The sequence below is a fragment of the Spermophilus citellus genome (assembly GCF_964194105.1).
Source record: "Spermophilus citellus genome assembly, chromosome: 6".
NCBI classification, from domain to species: Eukaryota; Metazoa; Chordata; class Mammalia; order Rodentia; family Sciuridae; genus Spermophilus; species Spermophilus citellus.
The window spans coordinates 10,662,701-10,688,069 of NC_138187.1; the positions used below are offsets into that span (position 1 = coordinate 10,662,701).

Here is a 25,369-nt window from a genome sequence, read left to right on the forward strand (position 1 = left end):
TTGCTCACATTATGTGACCATGATAGATTGGTTGAAGGCTCTGCTCAATGGAGAAAACCCCCATCATGGGCATTATTGTTTGTCCTATCAGAGAGATGGATCTCAGGCTCGTCTCTCACTAGCATTAAATGCTCCGCCCAGAAATGGCACAAATTCCTTCCATGCACCCTCTTTGGTCAGGACTAGTCACGTGACAAGGAAGTGCAATCCTGCAGGTGCCCAGAAGGTGGAGAGCCAGAAGTCATTGGTGAGCAGTGCAAATGACTACCAGACTCTACAAAGTTGGCATCATGAACTTCATTTCACAGCAACACTTACAAGGTGTGTTCAAGGCCAGATAGCAAATATGGAGTGGGATTTGAGATTTTTTGTTTGTTTGTTTGGCTCAGGGCCCTATTTTTCTTTCTTTCTTTCTTTCTTTCTTTCTTTCTTTCTTTCTTTCTTTCTTTCTTTCTTTCTTTCTTTCTCTTTAACTTAATGAGGCTAGATGATACATGGCATTAAACTTGGTGGTTAAAAGCCTGGAATCTGGATGGTGTCCAGACCTTCAGCTCTGCCACTTACCAGATGTGTGAGCTGGGCGAATAAAAGACCACTTATACCCATCAAAGAGATAATCAGAGGATGCGAGAGGCCAAGGAAGGAGGTGCTTTCTCAAATGGAGTCCTTAGAACCAGACAGGGCTTACCTGAGTAGGACTGATGGGGAGAAGGCTACCTTAGGAGGTTGCACAGGAATTGGGGTGGCTCCAGGTGGCAGGGAGGATGCATGTTTATCCCCCATAATTGCTGCCTTCCTGCCTGTCCCAGTGTGAATGTTTGGGCTGTAAGGAACAGAGAAGCCAAGTGGAGTTGGTTTAACCACATGCATTAGCTCAGGAAAGGGGATGTCCAGGGCCTTGTGGGTCTGAAGCTAGTCCAGCAACATAGTGATGTCATCCAGGGCCCAGAATCTTTTAGCTTCTCTGCTCTGTTCTCCACCATGCAAGCCTGTCTTAAGGCCAGCTCCCATGAAAAAGCCACTGATAACAACTGAGGTTCCGTGTAAGTTAGGAGAGGATGCTGGCTTCCTGCAGTGTTTCTCTCCCCCACCCCCTCTCCATTTTGCAGTATGGGGACTGAACCAGGACCTTGCATGTGCGCGCTACCACTTAGCTACATCTCCAGCCCTTTTAAAATACATTTATATTGAGATATGGTCTCACTAAGTTGCATAGGCTAGATTTAAACTTACCATCCTCCCACCCCAGCCTTCCAAGTAGCTGGGAATACAGGCATGTGCCACCACATCTGCCCGGGGCTCTCTCTTAAAGCAGATAAAGTTTCTCTTACCGCTGTCTCTAGCAAGCTTCCCCCAAATATCCTGGGTTCTAATGGGCTTTGGTTTATGAGAGGTCAGTGTTCTTGGGTAGAAATACTAGCTGCTTTAAGTAGAAAGGGTAGTGCACTAGAGGATGTCAGGCATCCCACAGAATCATTGGTAGGGCTGGAGGAAAAGAACTTGAGGCTAAGCTTCTAGGAAAAATGCCCCAAACCACACTGCAAGCTTGGCCAGATGAACTAACCACCGCTCCTCCCTTGCTTCCCTGGAGCGCCAGGTGCCAGGAGCCTGCCCTTGCTTCAACCGCTGCTGCTGCCAGCCCAGTGCTGCTTCTCCTTCAGGACCTCCACCCTGCATACCCGAAGCTGGCTGCCTCTGCTACCAACGCTTATTATTTCTTGCTGATCTATGCCGTCCTTGTCACTAGAATGCGGTCCTCTCTCCCCCATGCCTCGTTGGCTCCTATGCATCCTCCAGAACTCATTCCAATCAGAGTTCTTTCCTACTCTTTCATGCAGCCATTGATGGGGGGATCATCATCTCTTTTTTTTTTCATCCTATTTATCACATTGTATTTCAACAGCTTTTGGTTCAATTATTTCACTACTACCTCTCTCCCTCTAGGTCGTATATGTGATGAGACCATGAACTCTGATTGCCTCGTTTGTAGCCACTAACACAGTAACTAGCACTTAAGTGCTTAATATGTTTTTATTGAATGAATGAGCATTAAGCAAACCCCATTAGAGGCATTTATAAAACCTCTCTTGGATCAAAGATGTGTTAATACCTTATACCTTTAAACTACACCACACCAGTATACCTTGAACCCTTAGGGGTTTGCAGATTACAATTACCCCAGTTTTTTGTCAGACCATAATATCCCTGTGCATCTTTTGTCAGACCATAATATCCCTGTGCCCACTTCTTCCCTATGAAGATCTGTCCCACAGAAAAATTCTGCCATTGACAAGAGCATGTGGCAGACTTTGGGTCAGGATAGAAACCTGAATCTGGAGTACCAATGCCAGAGGGTGGTGGCAGGATTGTTCCTATACAAACCTTCCCTCTAATCATGATGTCACTGTGGTATTCCTCCCCAACCTTGCCAAAATTCTCTTATGAACTTTCATTTTAGGGTTTCTTTCTTTCTTTCTTTCTTTCTTTCTTTCTTTCTTTCTTTCTTTCTTTCTTTCTTTCTTTCTTTCTTTCTTTCTTTTTCCTTTGGAGTGACTTCCAGAGTAAGGTCTTTAAAAATATTTGGGTGGGTTTTCCTATATAAGGGGAGCTCTTTATAAAACCCTCTCCCGGGAAACTGGGAAGAAAGAGCCGTGGAGAAGTTGTTTCCTTCCATGATTAGGAGGAACTGCTAGAGTCACTTGGTTCATTTATCCTTATTTTCAGTGCACTAGACACTACTTTCATCCCCACATCTGAGCACATCCTCCAACATGATTTGGAGTTTATATTGGAAGATAAGGAGTAAGTAAAATATCACAGAAACTCACCCATGGTCATAATAGCTATAATTTACTGAGTGCCTAACAGCTGTAATTTACTGAGCATATACTTTGCATATATTAACTCAGTTAATCTTCCCAACTATCTATTCATATTCTTATTTTAGATGAGAATCTAAAGCACCATCTGAAGCAAAAGCTACCTTATGGAGAACATATAGTAAGTAGCTCAGACTGGAGTTTTGACTTGAGATGATTTTTAGGCATTCCATTTCATAAAACTCTACGCTTTCGTGGTAGAGAAGAACCTGTTGGTCACTGAGGTCAAGGTTTGTAGGTTTGGAGCTGGACTGACTCAGATTTATTCCAATTCTGCCTCTAAATCACTGTGTGCCCTTAGGCCAGCCCTCTCACCTTTTAGCTCTTTAGTTTCCTCATCTGTAAAATGGGGAAATGATAACTTCCATACATGATGGTTCATTTTAGGTTATCAACTTGACTGGACTACCCAGATAGCTGGTAACACATTATTTCTGGACATGTCTGTGAGGGTGTTTCTAAAAAGACTGCAGTTTGTATCAGTGGCCTTCACCTCAATTGGTTAAAGACCTAGATAAAACAGAAAGGCAGAGGAAAGGTGAATTTGTTCTCACTTCTAGAGCCAGGACACTGATCTTCTTCTACCCTTCAACATCAGAACTCCAGATCTCTGATCTTCAGACCTTGGGACTTGCACCTGCAGCCTCCCCAGTTTCTCATGCCTTCATTCTTGAAATGAGAGTTACATTATTAGCTCCCCTGTTTCTCAGATCTTTGTACTGGGACTGAGCTATGTCACAGACATCCCTGGTTCTCCGGCTTGCAGGCAGAATATTACGGGATTTCACAGCTTCCATAATAAAATCTTTCTTACATATCTATATCTATATCCTATTGGTTCTGTTTCTCTGGGGAACACTAACTGATACAGGACTGTCAGGCTAAATGAGTCAGTGAGTGGACAGCACTTGGAGCTTGCTAGACACCTTGTAGCTAGCTGCCCCTTTGATGTGATTTCACCTCCTTACTCACTCCTTCAGCTGGTGGATTGGGTTGTGTTGATATGTAGAAGGGGACCCATGTGCTCTGGCTCATATAGCAGAATTATTTCCTGGAGAGTGAACAATCTTGGAGGGTGAGTGGACCTGCATTTGCTAACAGATATAACTATCAGATAAGCTGCCTAGCCCAGGAAGACCCCAACAAAGGGGTAAACTGAACCTTCAAGGCTCATGATTTTACAGAAGCTGATCCAGAAGAAGTAGCCTACACTGTCCTGTGGAACAGAATCCAACACAGACTCAGGTTCAAATTCTGACTAAATATGAACACTTACGCTAGTTTCTTCATCTCCAGGACTGGAAGAATATATACCTTTAATAAATGTTAGCTCCTCTTCTTTAGAAACAATTATGAAGATTTCCTCTGGGAAGAAGTTCCACGTGTCTTCTCCCTAAAGTCATGTATATTCTATGTCCTGTAGGCCATTCCATCGTACTTTGTATCAGCAAAATGTCACCCAAGGAGACTACAGAATTCAATATAGTCTCATCGTTTTCTGGGTCCTGCCCAAGAAATGGCACAGGGAGGCCTTAGGAAATTCGTGCAATGAAGCTGAAACATTTTTATTGATAACAATTATTATTGAGACCAGGGGTATTGTAGCAAATGACCTCCTAAGCGTGTCTCTTTTCACCTTGGTGAACATTGGGGGCCAGGGATGGGTGGGGAGTGAAGACTGGGGTTAAGAGGCAGCACCCTTGGCGCAAGCAGGGACAGGGCCTGGGGGTTGTCATGGAGGGCGCTGGTTTGGGCACCGGATTCCAACGTGGGCTCTTGCCACTTCCTAGCTATGTGACTTGGAGCCCATTGCTTAACCTTGCCATGCCTCCAATTTTTCCTCTGTGAAATGGGGAGGATGGTAATACCCACTTCTTAGGGCAGTTGAAAGGACCCAAGGGGAGTCCTTAAAGTTCTCGGCTGCTACCATTACAACTTTCACTGTGATCCAAGCCCGGGCTGGGGCTCCCGGGTCCAGGGCCCGAGCAGGCGCATGCGCACAAGACCCGGCCGGCCAGCCAGGTGAGACAGAGGCGCCCGCCTCGCACCTGGGTTTTAATCCTTAAGGGTCACGGGGGGGTGGGCGGAGATTCAGGGGCGGGGATACAAATAGAAGGTCGCGAGAACGGCTAGTCTGGAACCCCGAGCGCGGTGGGCGGTGTAAAAGGGAGCGCGCCGAGCTGGTTCCAGATCGGGGTCCGCGCGCGCCGCGGTGAGGGGGGGGGGTGCGGAGAGGAGAGAACTCTCGCGAGATCTCACAGCGGCGGCGGTAGCGGCGGCGGCGGCGGCCCGAGAGGTGAGCGGCGGGCGGCGGCGGCGGCCGTTGGGGGCTGAGGAGGGTGAGAGCGGCGGAGACCAAGGCCCGGGCGAGGGGAGCGGGGCGGGCGGGTGGCCCGCGTCTTCGGAGGCAGCCCAGCACGCCCCGCGGCTGCAGTGGCGCCGCCCGCTCCGCGCCGTCCCGGGACCCGCGCGGGGCGGGGCGGCTGGGGCCGCGGGCCGCCGGGCCAGTCCCCCTGGCCAGTCAGTCCTCGCGCTCGGGTGCGACCCTGGGACCCGCCTCAGTTTCTCAGGGCGGCGGGGTTGGCGCTGCTGGCCATCGCAGCTCCACTTTGCTGTGTGCCAGGCACTTAACTTGTGCGCTTCCACGCTCAGGCTGCACAGAGAGGTGCAGCGCCCTGCCCAAAGTCACACTGCTGGGACGTGGTGGCATGGGGCTTCTAACACCCGCGCGGGCCTGCGCCCCTTCCTTGCCTCGGGTTCTTCTTCTCCCAGCGGTGCTCGCAGCTGGTTCCCTGGGGTCCTGGTGGGGCTGCCGAGGGTGTGTCTGGGACCCACTCTGAAGTTGGATGCAGCATGGTATGTGGGTTGGTTGGGACAGGCTTTTTCCACGCCTTTTGTCCGATTCCCGGAAGGTCTTCCACCCCTAAACTATCGTTTGGCCCTGGGTGTGAGAGGGCAGAGGTGGGCTTAGAGTGACCTGTATATGCCAGGGGTGGGGTCACTTGCCCAAGGAAAGTGGAATACTGGAGCCCGAGGCATGCCTCAGGCAAAGGAAAGTTTGATTCCCACTGAAGCATGTGACTCCAGTCTGGAACAGTTGGTTGTCAACCCCAGAACCAAGGCCCCTCTCCTTGGTGTTGAACGTTTGTGGAGCCCACTTCGCTACTGAGCAGTGAGGTTCCTAAATAACAGAACCTACCTACACACACATAAGTGAAAGTGGGTGTGATACTTTCATTTACATGTACAAGAGAAATAAAGGGAGGACAATATATGACATGCGTTGCTTATAATCACTTAGAACTTTGAGCTGTGGTGGAAGACAGCATGCGTTCCAGTGCTTGCACCTGCTGCTAATGAAGAAGTTTGAGTTGGTTAAAAAAAGAAGTATTAGGATCTAGTTCAAACAAGAAGATCAAAGAGGGAGATGAAGATGGAAAGGAGGGAGAAAACACTTAGTGTTGGGACAACCTTATTTATGCTAATAAAAAAGAAGAGGCTAGATTGAACTAGGGATGACATGCCAAGGTCAATTACAGGCTGCCTCAGTCTACCCACAGGTCTTACTGTGACCTTTCCATGGATCCCTTCTTTTCCCACCATGTCGGAGCACATGCTTTGTGTCTTGAGCTTTGAGTTCCTGCTACTTGAATTCCTTCAGTTGCTAGTAATAACAAGTAAAATGTTAACAAGATTGAAATTTTTGGATTCATTAGGGTGAGATGTATGTGCCATCTCATACAGTTAGCATATTTACTAGTCTATACTCATTATAATTTAAATTTATGTTAATGTGTAGTGTGAATAAATGAGCATTAATTTTCAGACCGTTTCCTTATTCTCCTGAAGCATCCCTTACTACTTTGTTTTACATAATTAGAGGCAAGGGGTGGGGGTGTGGTTTCCTATAAAAACTTTTAAATATTGTGTGTTAAAGTAATGCTCATTTAAAGTGGGCTTGATTAAGCCATTTTAAGATCAAAATTCTTGTGATCAGGATAAATCTTGATGATACAGATCCATCCCACCCAAGTATTGTGTGAGGCCTAGATCCTGGCCCCCAAACACTAAATGCCTAGGGTGTCCCCCAATCTCTCTGATAACTAAAAATTTTCCTTGAGGACAGTTCTGCCTCTTGGAGAATACTATTAAGAACAGTATGCATTGTCTACTCAATTTTAACAGGAAAGGGGTGACAAACAACTTTTTTATGGGAAAATTATTCTTAAGTGTCTGACATATTAAAAAAAAACATGGTCTTGGTACTTGTCAATTATTCTAGAATCTTGGGAGGTAAGGTTAATTTCTGTCAGAAAATTTTGTCTGTGTTTAATGGGAATTCATGCTGCTAATGTCAACATTAGAAATGTTGACAACTGGGCTGGGGATGTGGCTCAAGCGGTAGCGCGCTCGCCTGGCATGCGTGCGGCCCGGGTTCGATCCTCAGCACCACATAGCAACAAAGATGTTGTGTCCGCCGAGAACTAAAAAATAAATATTAAAAAAAAATGTTGACAACTAAACACTAGAATCATTTTAGCAGTTTGATGTGAGAACAGAGTTGGGAAGTGACAGCAGTGTGTGCGATAGCAGGTCTGAGTTGAGTAGAATATACATTCGTGTCATCACTTTGGAGGTTGGGTTACTTACTAGGGACTGAACCCAGAGGTGCTCTACCACTGAGCTCCAACCCTTTTCCCCCTTCTTGAAACGGGATCTTCTGAAGCTGTTGAAGCAGTCTCAAACTTGGGATCCTCCTGCATCACCCTCCCAAATTGTTGGGATTACAAGCAAGCAGCATCATGCCCAGCTGTAATCACTTTTAAAATAACCTTTTCTAATTACTTATTAGCAAATTTGGAAAATATAGACAGATATACATATACCAGTCCTCATGGTATGACTCATTACAAATTATCTTTTCATTTGGAACACTGCTAATTATGATAGAGAAAAATTAAAATAAAGTTTAGCTCCAACTAGCTACGGTGTAACAAAAATTTCTCCAACTTGTGTAACTCTATAAAGGATGTTTATTTTATTTTTTAAAAAAATTTTGTAAGGTGTTTGTTGCTTATTACTATTGAAAGGTGCTGTGAAAACAAACATGCAAGTAAAGACTTCTCAGAGGATATATTTTCAGTTGTCTAGTGATATATTGAATCTTTTTGACCTGAGAAGTCAGTCAAACTGAAAATAATTAATTTTTATTATTTTGAGCAAGTAAAATGTTCCAGAGTAAAAGAGGTCAATACTGTTAAAAAAAATACTGTTAAGAATCATTACTTTTTTTTTCATATTCACGTGTTCCTAAGTAAACTAAATAAATAATGAATTACCAAGATGTTGAAAATGTTCCAGTTTCTAAGCATAGAGGATATGTTGTCAAACAGACAAAACATGCATGCCTTTATGGAGTTTTACGTTTGAGAGACATAAGAGTTAACTAGAATGAAAACAAATAATTTACCATACAATTCTGTGGTTTATAATTAAGGCATTTCATTGATTTTTTTTTACGATGCACATCTGAGATGGATGGAATCTTAAAATTGGCATGTTGTAACCACATGGCAATTTTTCTTCTGAGTGGTACATAGAATAAGAATGTTCTAAGTGTCTTAAAGGTGATGGCATCTCAGAGGCAGTGAAACAGGAAATATGTAAAAATGTCAGCACATTATTTATTTTAGCACCAAAAACTATTCAAAGGTGATTTATAGAAATGTGTATCTTCTTTTTGCAAGTCACCTTTGAATAGTTTTTGGAGCTAAAAACTATCTTTTTGTGGGGGTCAGGGGTGGGGTGGGGTGGTGAGTACCAGGGATTGAACTCGGGGCACTCGGCCACTGAGCCACATCCCCAGCCCTAGTTTGTATTTTATTTAGAGACAGGGTCTCACCGGGTTGCTTAGTGCCTCATTGTTGCTGGCTTTGAATTTGAGATCCTCTTGTCTCAGCCTCCAGAGCTGCTGGGATTACAGGCGTGTGCCACCATGTTTGACTTCTGAATCCTTCTGTCTAAACTAGAATTCTTTATTCAGAAGATTTCTATAGAGATCTTTTTCCTCATGTAAAACAAATGGAAGATCAGTGTTCATAAACATGAGCACCATTTTTTTGAATAGGGTTTGAGGGAAACAAACTTCTTGGTATTTTTTCATGGAGAGCACATGGTGGGCAGTTAATGCATTTGAGGTTAAGTTCAGACAACACGAGCAGAATTTATGAAATATGTATTATTTTTGTTTCTTTGTCCTATTTCTGAAAGTTTGTAGGTCCACTTATACTTTTTTCTAAGTGAGACATCCTTAAGTTGAATTTCAATGATTCATAGTTGTTATTGTTTTTTTTAAGAATGTATTTGAAAACATTTATTCTCTGTGTACACAGTTTATGTGGGAAACTAGCTCCATGATATCTCTTGGCTAGGAAGCCTGTGTAAGGACTTTTTCTGTCTGATACTGAGGGCAGGTTTCTTAGCAAACTCAACTATATGAAGGTTACGTACCTTTTTCCCCCAGGAGGACTTCAGCTTTGCTTATCCAAGTGTGGTCCTAGGCCAGCAGCATATTTGAAGCATCCTGGAACTTGTTTGAAATGCAGACTGGTAGTGTATGTGAACTGTGGGAAGCACCAGACAAGATATGTGACTCAGACTTGAGGGTATTACCAGGATTGCTGGACTAGCACAAAGTTTCTGATTCAGTAGTCTGGGTGGGAGCCTGAGAATTTTAATTTTAACAAGTTATCATATGATGCTGATGCTGCTGGTACAGGGACCATACTTGGAGAACCATTATCCTACAGTGTCCTCATTGTACGTTACTCTCCTCTTTCCTAATTTCTTACTCATTCAAATAGCTTCTTAAAAATTGATTATCATATCCTTTAACTTGATTGAAGGGGGAAAAAGCATATTTTTTGCGATGACCACACCAAGATTGCTTTTCAGCATCTAATTTCAGAGCAAAAAATCTCTTTAAAGCTTGGTTTTAAGTTTTATTTATAGGTGTCTCTTTCTTTTCTTCCTGTAAGTATTCTTTTAATGTTTAAAAATTATTTTAATATACATAACATGTTCTTATGGTTCGAAAGTTAAAATGACACAGGCATGCTTGGGAAAATCTGATTTCCAACTGCTTTGGCTCCCCCTTCACTCCCCTTTCTTAGATAACCCCCTTTAATATTAATTTCCTATAGATGTCCATTGTTTCCTTTTATAGTAGGAGAAATGCCAGTGTACTATATTCTTTTTTTTTTTTTTAAAGAGAGAGGGGGGGGAGAGAGAGAGAGAGAGAGAGAGAGAGAGAGAGAATTTTAATATTTATTTATTTTTTCTTAGTTCTCCGCGGGCACAACATCTTTGTTTGTATGTGGTGCTGAGGATCGAACCCGGGCCGCACGCACGCCAGGCGAGCACGCTACCACTTGAGCCACATCCCCAGCCCCATTCTTTTTATATAAAATGGAGCATATTATGTCACCAATTCTGTCCCATGGCTTTTTCTTTATATGCTCTTGAGATCTTTTCCTATTAGTATTTATTTAGAAACAATATAATATTTGTTTATAGAAAACACTTTTTAAAAAACAGCTATATTAAAACAGTGTCTATTAAGTGCCTTGTTTACTTAACCAGCCCCCCTGGTGGGTATTTGGGTTGTCTCTAGGTTTATCACTGATCATTTTATACATGTGCAGGTACATCTGTGGGATACATTCCTAGAAGTGGGATCACTGCGCCAGTGGGCAGTGCATTTATAATTTTTAAAATACTTCCCTTAAGTGTTGCACTGTTTTGAACTCCCACAAGTACAGTTGCTTCTCCTTATCCATGGAGGATTGGTTTGAGGATCCCTTTGTGGATACTGAAATTCAAGGATGCTTGAGTTTATATAAAAGGCATAGTATTTGCATATAACCTATGCATATCCTCCACATACTTTAAATCATCTTTAGATTGCTTATAAGACCTAACACAATGTAAATGCCATGTAAATAGTTGTTACACTGTATTGTTTAGGGACTAATGACAAGGAAAAAAGTTGGTATGTGTTCAGTATGACAATTTTTAAAAAAATATTTTCAGCCTATGATTGTTGAATCCAGTCTGAATACCACAGATACAAGAGGGCAGACTGCAGTGTAAGAGAGTTTCTGTTTTTCTGGGGCCTTTCCAATGTACTGTTTTTACAACCCTTGAATTTGTAACAGTTTGATAGATGAGAATTATCAATATAGAGGAGTTTTAATGTACATTGATATCATTATTAATGAGGCTGAGCATCTTATGCTTAAAAACTAGTTGTATTTCTTTTTCTGTGAACTCTCTGTTCATGTCTTTTGTGCATTTTTGTTTTGGATTGCTTTTTTCCCCTTATCAATTTCTAGAAATTAATAAATTGGAGAAATTAGCCCTGTGTGATATAAATTGTAGTTTTCCCCAGATTGTCACTTATTTTTCATTTACCTTCACATATTTTGATATTCAGAAGTCTTACATTTTTTTCTTTGAATTTTACAGTTTATATTACTCATTATGGTATCTGGATTTTAAGTCACAGAAAGGCCTCCTAGATTTTTAGAATATGCCCATGGTTTCTTTTAGTACTTTTATGTTCAAACTAGGAATTATTCTGGCGTTCTGTGAGCTTGTTATTTTCACCTGTTGGTTTTAGAGCCCTTCTTTGAATACTCTTATTGTATTGTTAACTTTTGGATGTATTGGGGTGTCTTGGGAGTTTGAATTCTATAAGTCTTTTTCTTCGTATATCAGTATCACATTATTGGTTTTATAAAAAGTTTTAATATCTTTTAAAACTAGTTTCCCCTTGTTGTGTCTCATATTCCTGGCAATTCTTGCTTGTTTATTTTTCCATGAGTACTTCAGAACTGTTTTGTCTAGTTCCAGAAAAACAAAAACCTAAAAGAAATAAAAATAAAAATCAGATTAAATGTATACCTTTAAAATCTATTTAACGTCTCCAAACTTCAGTTTCCTAATCTGTGAGAAGAACAATACTGTCTTTATAAGAATGTTGGGAAAATTAAAGGAGAAAACGTGTGGAACTCATCACTGTCTCTTCTACCACCACCATGTGCCAAGGGGGTGGTTCTTTTTCCTGCTTGTACTTCTCACTTTTAAAGAGAGAAAGAAAGACAATAAAAAGATATTGGAGTTGAAGTTAAAGCTAAAACTTTCTGTTTGAAGGTAATCGGTACATTTCAGAACAGGAAACAGTCTTGCCCTCAAGGCCCTTCTGCTTATTCCTCTCTTGGGTGCACCCTAATAACAGTGCTACTCAGCATTCCCCAAAGGCCCCGTGTGCCTGTGATGCCATCCTTTCCATCCAGAGTCTTCCACACCTCATTCTGCCACTTAAGATATGTTCTACCCCCAGCCCAGTGAAAACCAGTAACTGTCACTTCAAGCAGCTTTCCTGTGTTGTGGTGTGAGCCTTGGTAGATGGGACGCTCCTTGAGAGAAACTGGCTCTGTCATGTATATAAAGAATGCCAGAACCCAGTAGAATACCTGACAAAGTTCACACTGAGATGTTTGTTAAACAAGTGAAGGAAGAATTCACTTTGAACTTTCTCCTTAGTGTCTGGGTAGCTCATCTCACCCATTACACATTAGCCTCTAGAATACAAAGACTATGCTGCTTTTCAATAATAGTAATAATAAATATAATAAATAAAAGGGGTGGAGGTGGTGAGTGGCAGATTTTTTAATTACATGAGAGGCTATAACAGTAAAAAAATTGAATGTTTGTTATGTTTTAAGAACTATTTTGGAGCCTCTGATGTGGATTATCCCTCATAATCCTTAGCAATCTTCCTAGTTGGGCATTGTTATTATACATACGAGGAACAGGCCCAAAGAGGAGGGCTGACGTGACTTGCCCTCGATCACACACAGGCAGGTAGGAGAGGTGGGGTCCAGGTGCAGGTGCTCAGCCTGCCACGGTGCCCCAGACATGCGCACTGAATGCAATCATTTACCTAGGTTAAATTTGTAGTAGTGCTCAACTTTACTTCCCAATTGTCCTGTTAACTTCTGTTTTGTTCTGATTGATCTCAGATGTTCACATCCTCCATGAGGCTTTCTAAGTGTTTGATAGAAAATAATCTTTACTTTACTTTGCCTTTTTTTTTTTCTTTTTTTCAGGTTTATAATCAAGGTGCTAAGAAAGAATGTAAGACAGGAAAATAACTAAATATTTTTACTGTGGTAAGTGTTTTATGATTTTACATTTTAAAAATTCTTTATTATTTTTTTAGTCTGCTTCTTTAAGATGTAAAAGGGATATTGTTTTAGGAGTGTTTGAGTTCATAGAACCTATGAGTGGTAAGGTGGATGCCAGTAATGTGGGCTGTTAGGGAAAGACAAACGTCATTATTCAAAATCTTTGAATCTAATATTTTAATTTCTGTCATCTCATCATTTTAAAGTGTGGTACTGAGGAGATTCTGTATTACATCTACTTGCAACATTCAATGAATTCTTTCCTCTTAAAGAGGAAGTTGAAAATATTTGAAGTAATTTTGGTGATATAGAGGCACTTCTTTATCTTAAAAGTTTGTTGTGGTTTTTTATTATAATAATTAGAAAAATTTCCACCCACATAAAACAACATAATGACAAAACTAAGCCCTCAACTCCTGCACAAAGAAATGGTCACCATTAACACACTTTTGGAAACTTATTGATGGATATGAAAGTATAAATAGTACTTTAAATAAACAGCAGTCTCTCTACATATATGAAGCTATGTGGTCATTTTTAATGTATGTTTTATATATCTCTGAGTTGAAACTGATGTGTGTAATCATGGGTGATCATTTTACTTGCTGTCTAGTTTTGTTTTCTCTTTTTTTTTCTTTATTTTATTCTTATTTTTAAATACATAATAACAGTGGAATGCGTTACAATCCTTATTACACATATAGAGCACAATTTTTTGTTTTATTTATTTAAGTTGTCAATAGATCTTTATTTATATATGTGGTGCTGAGAATCAAACCCTGTTCTTCACACGTGCTGTACCACTGAGCTATAACACCAGCCCTGGCTGCCTATTTTTCCATCATTTAGAGGCATCATACTTTATCTAGCCACTCCTTTGATAAACATTTAGGTTATTACTAGTTTTTCTTTCTTGTGAATAATGGTATGTTGATGATAGTATACTCATTCATTTTTCTTCTTAGAGGTATAACTGCCAGGTCTAAGATTATACACATTTTAAATATTGATAAATATGACTAAGCTGTTATCTATAAAAACTATCCCCCTCAATGTCCATGAGAGTCCTATTTTCAAAACCCTTGCTCACACCAAGTTTTGTTAATCTTTTTAATCTTTGCTAATCCAATAGGGAAAAAAAAGTGTACCTTTTTGAGATAACATGTTTTTAATTGGTACTGGGGATTGAACCCAGGGGCACTTCACCAGTAGATTAGATCCCAGCACCTTTTATTTATTTATTTTTATTTTGAGACAGGACCTCGATAAGTTGCTGAAGCTGTCCTTGAACTTGTGATCCTCCTGCCTCAGTCTCCTGAGTTGCTGGGATTACAGGTGTGTTCCACTGTACCCCACTATTGAAGGAAACCTTGTGTTATTCAAAGACTTCTTTCATTCAGTATTCCTATTAACACAAAGAATTCTCTTCATTAAGAACATAGTTGTGATTCTTATGTGTGAGATATTCTTAGGCATTAAATGTAATGAAAATATTTTAGGTCTTTTGCCTCAATTTTAACTCAATATTAATATTTGAAAACTTGATCAACCAGCTATAATTGTTTTGAATACAGAATGTTTTCCTCTGCAAAGAGCAGTGCTTTTGTGTTTTAGTCACCTGTAGGGAGGCCTAAAGAAACTTTCAAAGTAAATTTCTTAACATTTTTCAAACATGGATACCAATTGCTGAATCGCATACAGAATATGATTTCCATAATTGGGTGATAATATAGTGGTTTTTTTTTTTTTTTTTGAGAGAGAATTTTTTAATATTTTTTAGTTTTCGGTGGACACAACATCTTTTTTGTATGTGGTGCTGAGGATCGAACCCGGGCCACATGCATGCCAGGCGAGAGCGCTACCGCTTGAGCCACATCCCCAGCCCCAATATAGTGTTTTTGAGTTATGTAAACTATGTGATTGTGTGTTCATATGTAAACCTATGTGTATCTTTTTTGTCCAAAAGATTTTATCACTTCCTGATGTAAATATGATTTTTAATTTTATATTTGCTTTAGATTTTATTTCAATCAAAGAGTTACATATAAGGATGGTCTCACAAGAAACAGATGCACAACTTTGTCATTGACCTACTGTTCATATTTTGGCTTAATAAAAAAACATTAAACTGTTTTCTATATATAAGGTACATCTGGATTGCCTTTCCTGAGGGTCCTTTTCTTTTCACTTCAATTAACATTGTTTACTGAATACCCCAAGGCTGGGACCATATGGTCCAACTGGTATTTTTATTCACCAGTTTTCATTCAGCACTGAATACCTACCTACCTACCTGGTAGGCATCCACAGACACCCAAATTATTATTTATTTAATTTTTTGGTACTGGGGATTGAATCTAGGGGCACTTAACCACTGAAACACATCCCCAGCCCTTTTGGTTTTTTTTTTTTTTTTTAAGACGGGGTCTTGCTAAGTTTCTTAGGGCCTCACTAAGTTCCTGAAGCTGGCTTTGAACTTAGGATCCTCCTGCCTCAGCCTCAACCTCCCAATGGTTGATGTGTATTGTCATTATTAGGTTAAAGATGCAAAAGAGAATAGCCGTACATTTTAATTTAGAGAAGACTAACATGTGGTTTCATTTAAATTTAGATGTTCATAGCTATATGGCACTTGCTGCCATAATATTCGATGGTGCTTTGTTTCAAATTTTGATTTGGACTATATTCTGTTTAATTTTTAGAATCACGTAAGCCCTGTATTTTAAACCTTTTTTTTTTTTTCTTCATTAAGGTCAGAGTAAGTATCTAAACTAGGTATGCTGCTAAATATTGTTTAAGGTCTGTTTATGTTCCCCAGTATAGACATGGCAATATTTTTCACAATAAGGATAAAGTAAATGCCCCCCCCCCCATAAAGTAAATATAATTGTATAGTTCACATTTTTAAAAACAAAAGCAGAGAATTAGATTGCCAGACTTTGAGTAGAATGAATAAGTTTTTGTCTGGGACCTGCCTGTGAAGCTTTTCTGATTCCTAAACCAGTTTTTCACAGCCAAAGTAAACAGAGAGGTGGAACAATTAATGATCTAATAGATTTAAGCAGTGTTTCAGTCTCTATTTTAAATACTTTATTTCTATTGGACTACAGGATTCTAAAGAATGCATGTAACTAGTTTTAATTAGTATTTTTGCAGAAGTCATTTGCATGTGAAACTTTTAAAATCAATTAAATAATCCTCTAGTAATTTTTATTTGCACTTTAATCTGCCTAGCAATTGTTTCTTTTTTTTAATATTTATTTTTTAGTTGTAGTTGGACACAATACCTTTATTTTATTGATTTATATGTGGTGCTGAGTATTGAACCCAGGCCCCTTCATGTGCCAGGCAAGTGCTCTACCACTGAGCCACAACACCAGCCCCTAGCAAGTGTTTCTTAATACATAGTCTGAAATTAAATCAAGGCAGACTTGAAATTACTGAGTCTTCATTATTGGGCCAAATTAATGAGGTTTTCTTGGACTTTTCCTTCTGGTATCTTATTGTGGCTAATGATATAATCTTATTTGTTTTCCTAAAATATTGAAGTTCTGGGTTTTTTAATCTCTTTTCTTTGGCAGTACAGGAATTTGTTTATACAGTGCCTTTCATTTTACTGATGAGTTAATTTATTTAATTGTGTGCCCTAAAACCTACTAAAAATATTCCTGGAAAGAGAGGGACTAAACAGAAGTTGTAATTAAAATGAAGGCTTTATCCTTTATGTCTCCTGTGAGCTTCATTTGTTAAAATTTTTATACTACATTTAAACAGATTTAGAGCACCGGCCTGGCATGTGTGAGGCACTGGATTCGATCCTCAGCACATAAATAAATAAATAAATAAATAAATAATAAATCTATTAGGTCCATCTACAACTACCAAAATTTTTTTTTTAAAAAAGACTTTATTACATATTAAATGGGTTGGATTTTGTGCATTTGAAACAGTTTCTTCCTATGTTAGGCATAAAGCTTAGTTTAGACTGGCAGAGTACGTGGTCATTTGATTGGAAAGTTGGGTAGACAGAGAAGTTTGGTCTTCCTGTGCAGAATCTGAGGCTGTGGACTCTTCAAGATGAAACAGCTTTGGGCTGAGGATGTGGCTCAAGCAGTAGCACGCTTGCCTGGCATGCGTGCAGCCCGGGTTCAATCCTCAACACCACATACAAAGATGTTGTGTCCGCCGAAAACTAAAAAATAAATATTAAAATTCTCTCTCTCAAAAAAAAAAAAAGATGAAACAGCTTTGCAATCAGGGTGGTAGTACTGAGCTGCAGTGGGAGGAGAGATGCCAAGTGCCCATGTACAGTGTAGATGAGAGCCACTCAGGGCTTTCTTCTATAGACTCTGCAACTGACCAGCTCTCCCCCAGGGGCACTGTTAACTCAAAGTCTTATGGGTGGAGTTTTAGAAAGGGGAGGGAAGAACAGCTTTGGGGCCCAAGGTCCATAATGAGCTCAGAGCTTAGTGAAACTCCTTAGGGATATCCCAAAGTTCTGAACGTCCCATCCCCCTGAGAAATTTCCTCCCTCCTAACCCTGAAAGTTTTGTCCAGTGTGTGGCATGAGGCAAATTTGTGTGGAGCTAGGCAGAGCGAGTCTATTACTACAGAGTCTAGATGCTGTCTATTTTTAAATAGACATCCAGCATGAGAATATGGCTGAAAACCACTATCCTCCTCCCCACACCTTATCCATAGCAGTGCAATTGGAATTTCACACAAACTTTTCCTTTTTTGGTTTGTTTAGAGAGGACGGTAGGTGCAGGTTGTGTTTGTGTATGTTAAACCCCATGTGTTTTGTTTTAGATATATTTCAGTCTGTTCTAATGTAACAAAGTTTTTCAGTCTGAACATTCTAGCAGCCATCATTCAAACATTAATTGCTGTCAGTGGAAAAGGATATCTTCCCACATCTTTTCTCAGTGCTTGAAACCACCCCACTTCCTTTTTCTTTTACCTTAAGAACCGATTACTGACACTTGGGAATTATAATCAGATTGCATCAATCTTTATGGAAAGGTTACCAATTATTGCACTGCAAAATATGCATTTCTTTCTAATAGAGAGTGTTTCTCTCCATGTCACTTTTTCTCTCTCTCAGTTCAGTGCTCTTAAATACCTCTTAGGTGAATGAATGCTTTGTGTCATGCCCTGATTTAATACATTTAAAAGAGACTTTATTGATAGCTTTTTAAAAAACCTATGTGGGTGGGGGATGAAGGAGGAAGATTATTCATTCACTGTGAAACTTTCATAGATCTTTAGGTGTCCACAATGTAGAAGGATGGCCAGTGTTAATTACCCCTACTCTAGTATAAGTTCTGAAATGAGTATTTGCTGTGAAGAGTTGTGAACAGTGAGGATTTTTGTGGTGGGGTGTGGATTGAGCATTGCACTGTGCTCTTTGTGTGCATTACTTCATTTTGTTCTCACAACAACAAGGGCTCAGTAAAATTGAGAAATCTGTCCTTGGGCATGTAGCTAGCAGGTTTAAAAACAAAAACAAACTGTCACTTGAATTCAGATCTCTGTATCTCTAAGGTCCAGTGCTTTCTTATGCATACAGAGAAGGGTGTTGGTAGAATCTTAAAAAGTTGTTATCGACTTGAGAGGCTGTGACTAGAAGATGGATAGTACAAGTCCAGCCTCAGCAACTTAGTGAGACCCTGTATTAAAATAAAAAGGTCTGGGGATGTAGCCCAGTGGTGGTGCACCCCTGGGTGGTTCAATCCCCAGTTCCACAAAAAAAGAAAAAAAAAAGAAAGTTGTTAGAATGTTTCTATTGTTGTAGATAATGGGAATGTTGAAAAGACTGACAGTAACGCTATTCTGTCACCACCACCGCCATCATTCATACTATCCTCTTTATTTCTAATGTTCTTCAGCATCAACTAATGAAGTCTAGGAGCATGCCAGGTTGTCTGGCTCATTGTGTTCAATACAACATAGGCTTGTTTAATTTAGCAGCACTCCGAAATGAAAGGTTCATGCTGCCAAGTACAAACAGACCTTCTGTGGGTTGTTAATTTGGTTATAGAAGAGAATGCTGGTTTTTCCTTGCTATGTGCTAATAAAGAAGCTGGAAGATTTTCTTTTGAGTATAATGGATTTTGACTTGTTTAAATCCGTGTAATCGAAAAGAAGTGGGCAGTCGTAATAAACATTTGTCTTTTTGTAGTCTTTGGTTAGTTTCATTCTGTAACCTGCCAGCTAATAGTGAATTGCATGCCCTTTTGTTCTTTGCTCTTTTTACTTTGGATCTGGTTTTATGGTTGGTTGCAATAGGGATTTATTGGTAGGAACATAGATTATTTCCCCATTTGAACAGATTGTGTGTTTTTATGACAGACTATCCTGTCACAGGCCGAGTGATTCAACCAGACCCTGTGCAGAGGTGTTACTATATGACTTTGTGCAGCCATTTTCAAAAATAACAGCTTTATTGATACATAATTCACATTACCAACAAGGTTTCTCCTTAAAAGTGCAATTCACTGAGTTTTAGTATATTCACACAGTTGTGTGCCTGTCCTGCTGTCTAATTCTGAAACACTTTCATCATCTCAAAAGAAGACCCATACCCTTTAGCAGTCACTCTCCACTCAGTCTTGCTCCGTATAGCTATGAATCTCCTTTCTCTCTTTGTGGATTTACTTGTTCTGGACATGTTATATAAATGTAATCATTCAATATATGGCCCTTTGTGTCTGGCTTCTTAGCCTGTTTTTGAGGTAACACATATCAGAACTTCATTCCTTTTTTATTGCTGAATAGTGTTCTGTTATATAGATACATATCAGTTATCATTTGATGGATATTTGGGTGACTTGCACTTTGTGGTTCTTATGATCATGCTGCTGTGAATATTTGAGTACAAATATTTGTTGACTTATGTTTTCTTTTGGGTAGATACTTAGGAGTGAAATTTATGGGCCATAAGTAACTCTGTTTTAACTTTTTGAGGAACTGCCAGACTATTTTATAAAGTGACTTTACCATTTTACATTCCTATCAGCAACGTTTGAAGATTCCATTTCTCTGTATCCTTGCCAATACTTTGCCATGGTATTTTTCCATAGTAGTCATCCTAATGGGTATGAGGTGGCATCTCATTGTGGTTTTGATTTGCATTTCCCTGATAACTAATGATATTGAATATCTTCATGTACTTGTTAGCCATTGTTTATCTTTGGAGACAAATGCCATTTTAAAATTGAGCTGTCCTTTTCTTGCTCAGTTGTAATAGTCCTTATGTATTCTGGATACACACAAATGTACTCTTATCAGATATGTGAAGTATAATTTTTTTCTTATTCTATAAATTGTCTTTTTACTTCTTATGAAGCAAATAGGTTTTTTGTTGGAGTACAATTTACCAGTTTTTTGACTGCTTATGCAGTTTTCTCAAATTTTCTATAAGTAAAAAAAAAAAAATTATTTCTCAACATCTCCCATTAAAAAAATTTCTACAGAAACAATGATCATTTGGTTAACTACACAATGGGTTAGAGACATTAAAAATTCTTTGTGTTTTCAAATATTTTCATCACATTTAATGAAAGAAGCCCAAGTTTTCTAACCTGATATCCAGTGCACTTTTTTAAAATCAGAAAATGTTCTGCTTAGCTCAGAATGCACACATTATTCTATAAACATTTATAGATGTCTAATGTGTTCTGAGGACTTGACTGGGCTTGGAGAACCAGGGATGCTTGGAACATAGTCCTGTCCTTAAGGAACAAGAGGTCATGTGCCGGGCTTCAGATTTCTACAGAGGGTAGTGGAAGGCACCAGTGGAGGAGGAGGGACATTGTCTGAGTGAGAAAGCTCACAGGAAGTCAGCGCTGGTGCTCCGTCTGCAGAGATGCATGGGTGATCAGAACCTTTTGTTATAGTCTGTGATTCTTCCTTGCTGCTGTGTGTGTTGTATACATTGGCACCAGTTATCTGTAACAGTAATATTTAGCGATATCGATGTAATGAAATGTAGACTTCAGTGTGATGACTTTGATACCTAGCAGCAAGCCTGAAGAAAGCCACTTTTCTTTGATTTCTTCAGGTTTTCAAAGTTTTCAAGAATGGAAACATTCTACTTACTAATTAATTCAGTGTGGTGGGTGTGTGTATCTGAACTCCAGCCCAAACCCAAGCAGTTCTGGGTAGTCAGAACTAATATGTGAGTCAAGGAGGAACAGCTATTTGGCTGGAGAGAAGATTGTATAGAGAGTAGGGCGAGTCCTGTTAAGGAATTTAGATCTTTCTTTAATAATGGAGAGACATTGATGAGTTTGGGTGTGTGTGTGTGTGGAGAACATGGTCCCTCCTGTTACTGTACCACAGATGCTGGTTTGTGAGGAATAGAGATAGGAGACTTGTGGGGCTGTTGGACTAGTCCAGATGAGAGCCAATGAGGACCTGAGGTAGGGCACTGATGGTAGAGGTGGATACACAGCCTGGAAATGTTTAGAAGGTGCACGTCGGGAAGCTTAGCTGCAATCAATCATCATAAGTTAAAAGGAGGATTACTGAAGATGGAAGATTTCTGAAGATTTTAAAGGAATGAAATGTCACAGAAGCCAGCATGATTTTAGGCCCTTGGGGGTTAAAAGTGACAGAGCAGGGGCTATCCTCAGGCTCTCCCACAAAAGGGAGGAAAGAGTGTCTCCTCCCAGCTGTGCTTTTTAAAATCCCAAGAACCCTCTTTTTAAAAAAATTATATTCTTTTAGTTGTTGATGAACTTTATTTTGTTTATTTTTATGTGGTGCTGAGAATCAAACCTGGTACCTCACACATGCTGGGCAAGTTCTCTACCTCTGAGCCACAACCCAGCCCCCAAGAGCACTCTTAGCCTTGGGTTTTGTGCCCCCTGCTCGGGCAGAAGCTTTGCTGGGAGCTCCCTGCCATCATCACTCGCATTCCCAGAAGTGGGGAAGGATTGTGGAGCAGAGCCATCTGTTCCTCTTTGGTAATTCAAGCTGACTTGGGCAGTTGTTAAGATCTGAAGGGGAAGGTTGAGAATGCCTCAGAAGTTTGTGGCCTGGGTAGCCTGTGATGACAGCATTTCTGTGCAAGAACAAGGTTCACAAGTGAGTAGACTAGAATGCAGGAAGTAAACAGAGTTCACTTTTAGACCAGCTTAGTTTGGGATGTCCAGATGTTACATTTCTGTGACTATTCAGTTGACTTCCTTCACGGTCATCATTATACAAAATTCATGTATGAAGGTGTGAATTTGGTGTCAACATACCTTATATACAAACAGAGATTTGATAAATTGTGGTATAAAGGTGTATTAAGAATTGCAATGCAAAAAAATTATGAATGTAATGCACTCCTCTATTGTGATGTATGTAAGAAATAATTAAAAAAAGAAGAAGAAGAAGAAGAAAAAAAGAAGCCCCTCTAGGGACTGGTTATTTTCTTTGCTGTGACTTTCCAGAGCCTAGCATTACTGTACTTGGCACATCTGTGAATAAATGCATACAGGTGACCATGCATAGCAGGCACTGGATGGGTCATTTAATCAGGAAATATAGATTTAGGAGCCCCATGTAGAGCTAGGTGGTTGATAAGTCTTGAGATTTATTCTTATTGGGTAAAAGACATTTATCAAAGTTCAGCTGTTGTGTGAACCTGTAATTTTCATGTCTAAGTAACAAAATTGTGCCTGTTTTCTTTTTTCCTTTTTGCCCTGCCTAGCATTTAATGCCTGTAATTATCTGTTGACAATCCCGCCAGTGATTTTGTGTGTGTGTGTGTGAGACAGATTAGAATCAGACTTGTGATAGATAGGGAAATGAAAGTGATAAAGGCAGAGAAACTCTATTTCCTTTTAAGAATAACTGACTCATAGGATGAAACCTTGGAAGCGATTTCAGATCACTGCTGTAAACTCTCACAAAAATGTTTATGAAACACTTGGAACAATACAGATTGTACTAAGAAAATGTGCTTTGATCAACTCTAGAGATACAAAGCAGGGAACTTAATAAATCAGATCAATTTGTGAATGGAAAGGACTGAAAGTTCACCTTAAAAGTAAGAATTCAGTTGACATCAAGATTTTGTATTCTGAGTAGCAGAAGTTAACATAGTTCCATTTTTTTTTTAATAAAATGATTACAGATTTCAGATCTTGGCATCTTGAAATCTGACTCCTGATTTCTATCTCTTAATAGCTATTGGAATACCAGTCTAGAATGGAATTCAACTTTGATTTTTTTTACTCTTTAATTTTGAGATGACTGTGCTTCCAACTCTGTCTTCACTCCATATTCAGTAAAGCCAAAGTATTGTTAGCTTGGGTATGCCATAATTTTTATTTAAATTTCAGAAAAACATAATTGTGTTTATATAAAGTAGTAATATTACTCTCCTACTTGGGAGAGGCTGTTTGTGTCTTTTAAAAATTTAAGGCAAAAATACAATTATATTAACTTAGAGGCTAAATATTTTTGTCCTACCACCCAACCGTATAACACAATATCATAGTAAGTTGCCTATTTGTCCCTTGGTGTACGTGGGAAATTGGCTTCAGAACCCCCTGTGGACACCCAAATCTGCAGATGCTAAACTCTTAATGTAATATTTGCATATAACTTATGCCCCTTGTTCCAAATATTGTCCATCATCTCTAGATTACTTAAATCTAGTATAGTATAAATATGGTGTAAATAATTGTTATGTTGTATTACTTAGGGAATAATGACCCTCCAAAAAGTTTGTACATGTTCAGAACAAAAGCATGTTTTTTTCAAATATTTTCTATCTGCAGTTGGTCAAATCCATGCATGTAGAACCCTGGAATATTGAAGACCAATGTATTTTTTTTTAATATTTATTTTTAAGGTGTAGATGGACACAACACAATGCCTTTATTTTTTTATGTGGTGCTGAGGATCGAACTCGGGTCCCGCTTATGCTAGGCGAGCGCTCCACCGCTTAGCCACAATCCCAGCCCAGACCAGTGTATTTTTAACATTTATGTTTATTGTCTCGAATCTTCCCATTCCCTGCAGTAGATGTGAGCCTTTTAAAAAATTTTTTTTTTTTTTTTTGCCTAAGAACTTTCAGATGCAGCAGTGTCTTTTAGCAAGTTGTAATAGACATTTCTAAGAATTCAAATTAAGTTATAGCATCTCAGCTTTTTAAATTACTGTAAGATATATTGCTATAATTCATTATTTAAAATAATTCAGATTAACTTTCATTTGAATTATAGATTAATGCTTGTTCTTTTAGATAGTTTGAATAAATATAAAATAGAGACTTTGTGTGATCTAAATTTGAACAAAGCTACTCAGTCTGGGAAACAGTGCATTTCAGATTTTAATGATGAGGTCAAATTCATGAGTCTGAATTTTGTATGTCAGTTAAATAATTACATGGAAATTTTCTGTACCAAGGTCCTAGACCCCTACACATTTTATCACTTTTAAAATCTGTTACAGAGCTGAAATTAAAGAGCATGGGTTTCCAGAGGTACTCTTATCAGCTTCTAGAAAAAGAAATTAAAATTCATTTTATACAATGCAGCTTATTCTGTTTTTCTGTTTTCTGACTTTTTTTTTTTTAATGCCAGGAATTGAGCCCAGGATGCTCAGTCACTGAGCCACATCCCCAACCCTTTTTTCTTTTTTTTTTCTTGAGACAGAGTTTGGTTAAGTTGCTTAGAGCCTCACTAAATTGCTAAGGCTGAGTTTGAACTTGCAATCCTCCTGCTTCAGGTTTATGAACCACTGGGATTACAGGTGTGTGCCATCGACCTGGCTGACCAATCTTTCTTAATGGACAAAGAACAGTAGATGCTGTTTAACTGGTTCTTGCTCCTATGTTAGTGAAGTCTGAATTTAAACTTCTTTCTGCATCTCAATGAGAACAAAATAGTGTACAGCAATTCTAAAAGGGTGGAAGTTATGTAGTTTTTGTAAACTTCTTTTCTGGATGTTATCCATGAAACGTCATAGTGTGTAGCAGTTAAATAGGGATTTTGGTCAGAGGACAGTGGAAGGCTGGACTGGCACTACACTGTTACTCCAACAGGATCATTCAAAAACCAGCATTCTGGGCTAGGGATGTGGCTTGTCTCACATGTGTGAGGCCTGGGATTTGATACCTAGTTCCACAAACAAATCATTGTTCTATATTTTCATTAATGAAATACAAAGTCGTTTTTGGAGGAATGAAGGGTAAATTACTCATTTATATATCATATTTGTTATAACTTGACAACGAAT

At 39.3% G+C, this 25,369-nt stretch overlaps 1 protein-coding gene across 5 annotated transcripts in view; it reads left to right on the forward strand.

Moving 5' to 3' along the window:
- The first annotated feature begins 5,092 nt into the window (after positions 1-5,092).
- The window catches only part of MRTFB (myocardin related transcription factor B), a 162,603-nt gene continuing 142,326 nt past the window's right edge, over positions 5,093-25,369 (forward strand). The window contains exons 1-3 of one of the 5 annotated variants that reach the window (XM_081300353.1): positions 5,093-5,175; positions 13,052-13,114; positions 14,388-14,464. The gene's annotated coding sequence lies outside the window, so the exon portion shown is untranslated. Of the gene's footprint in view, positions 5,219-13,051; positions 13,115-14,383; positions 14,465-25,369 lie in introns of those variants that run through there. The other 4 variants (XM_081300356.1, XM_081300354.1, XM_081300355.1 and 1 more) reach the window with 4 other exon arrangements.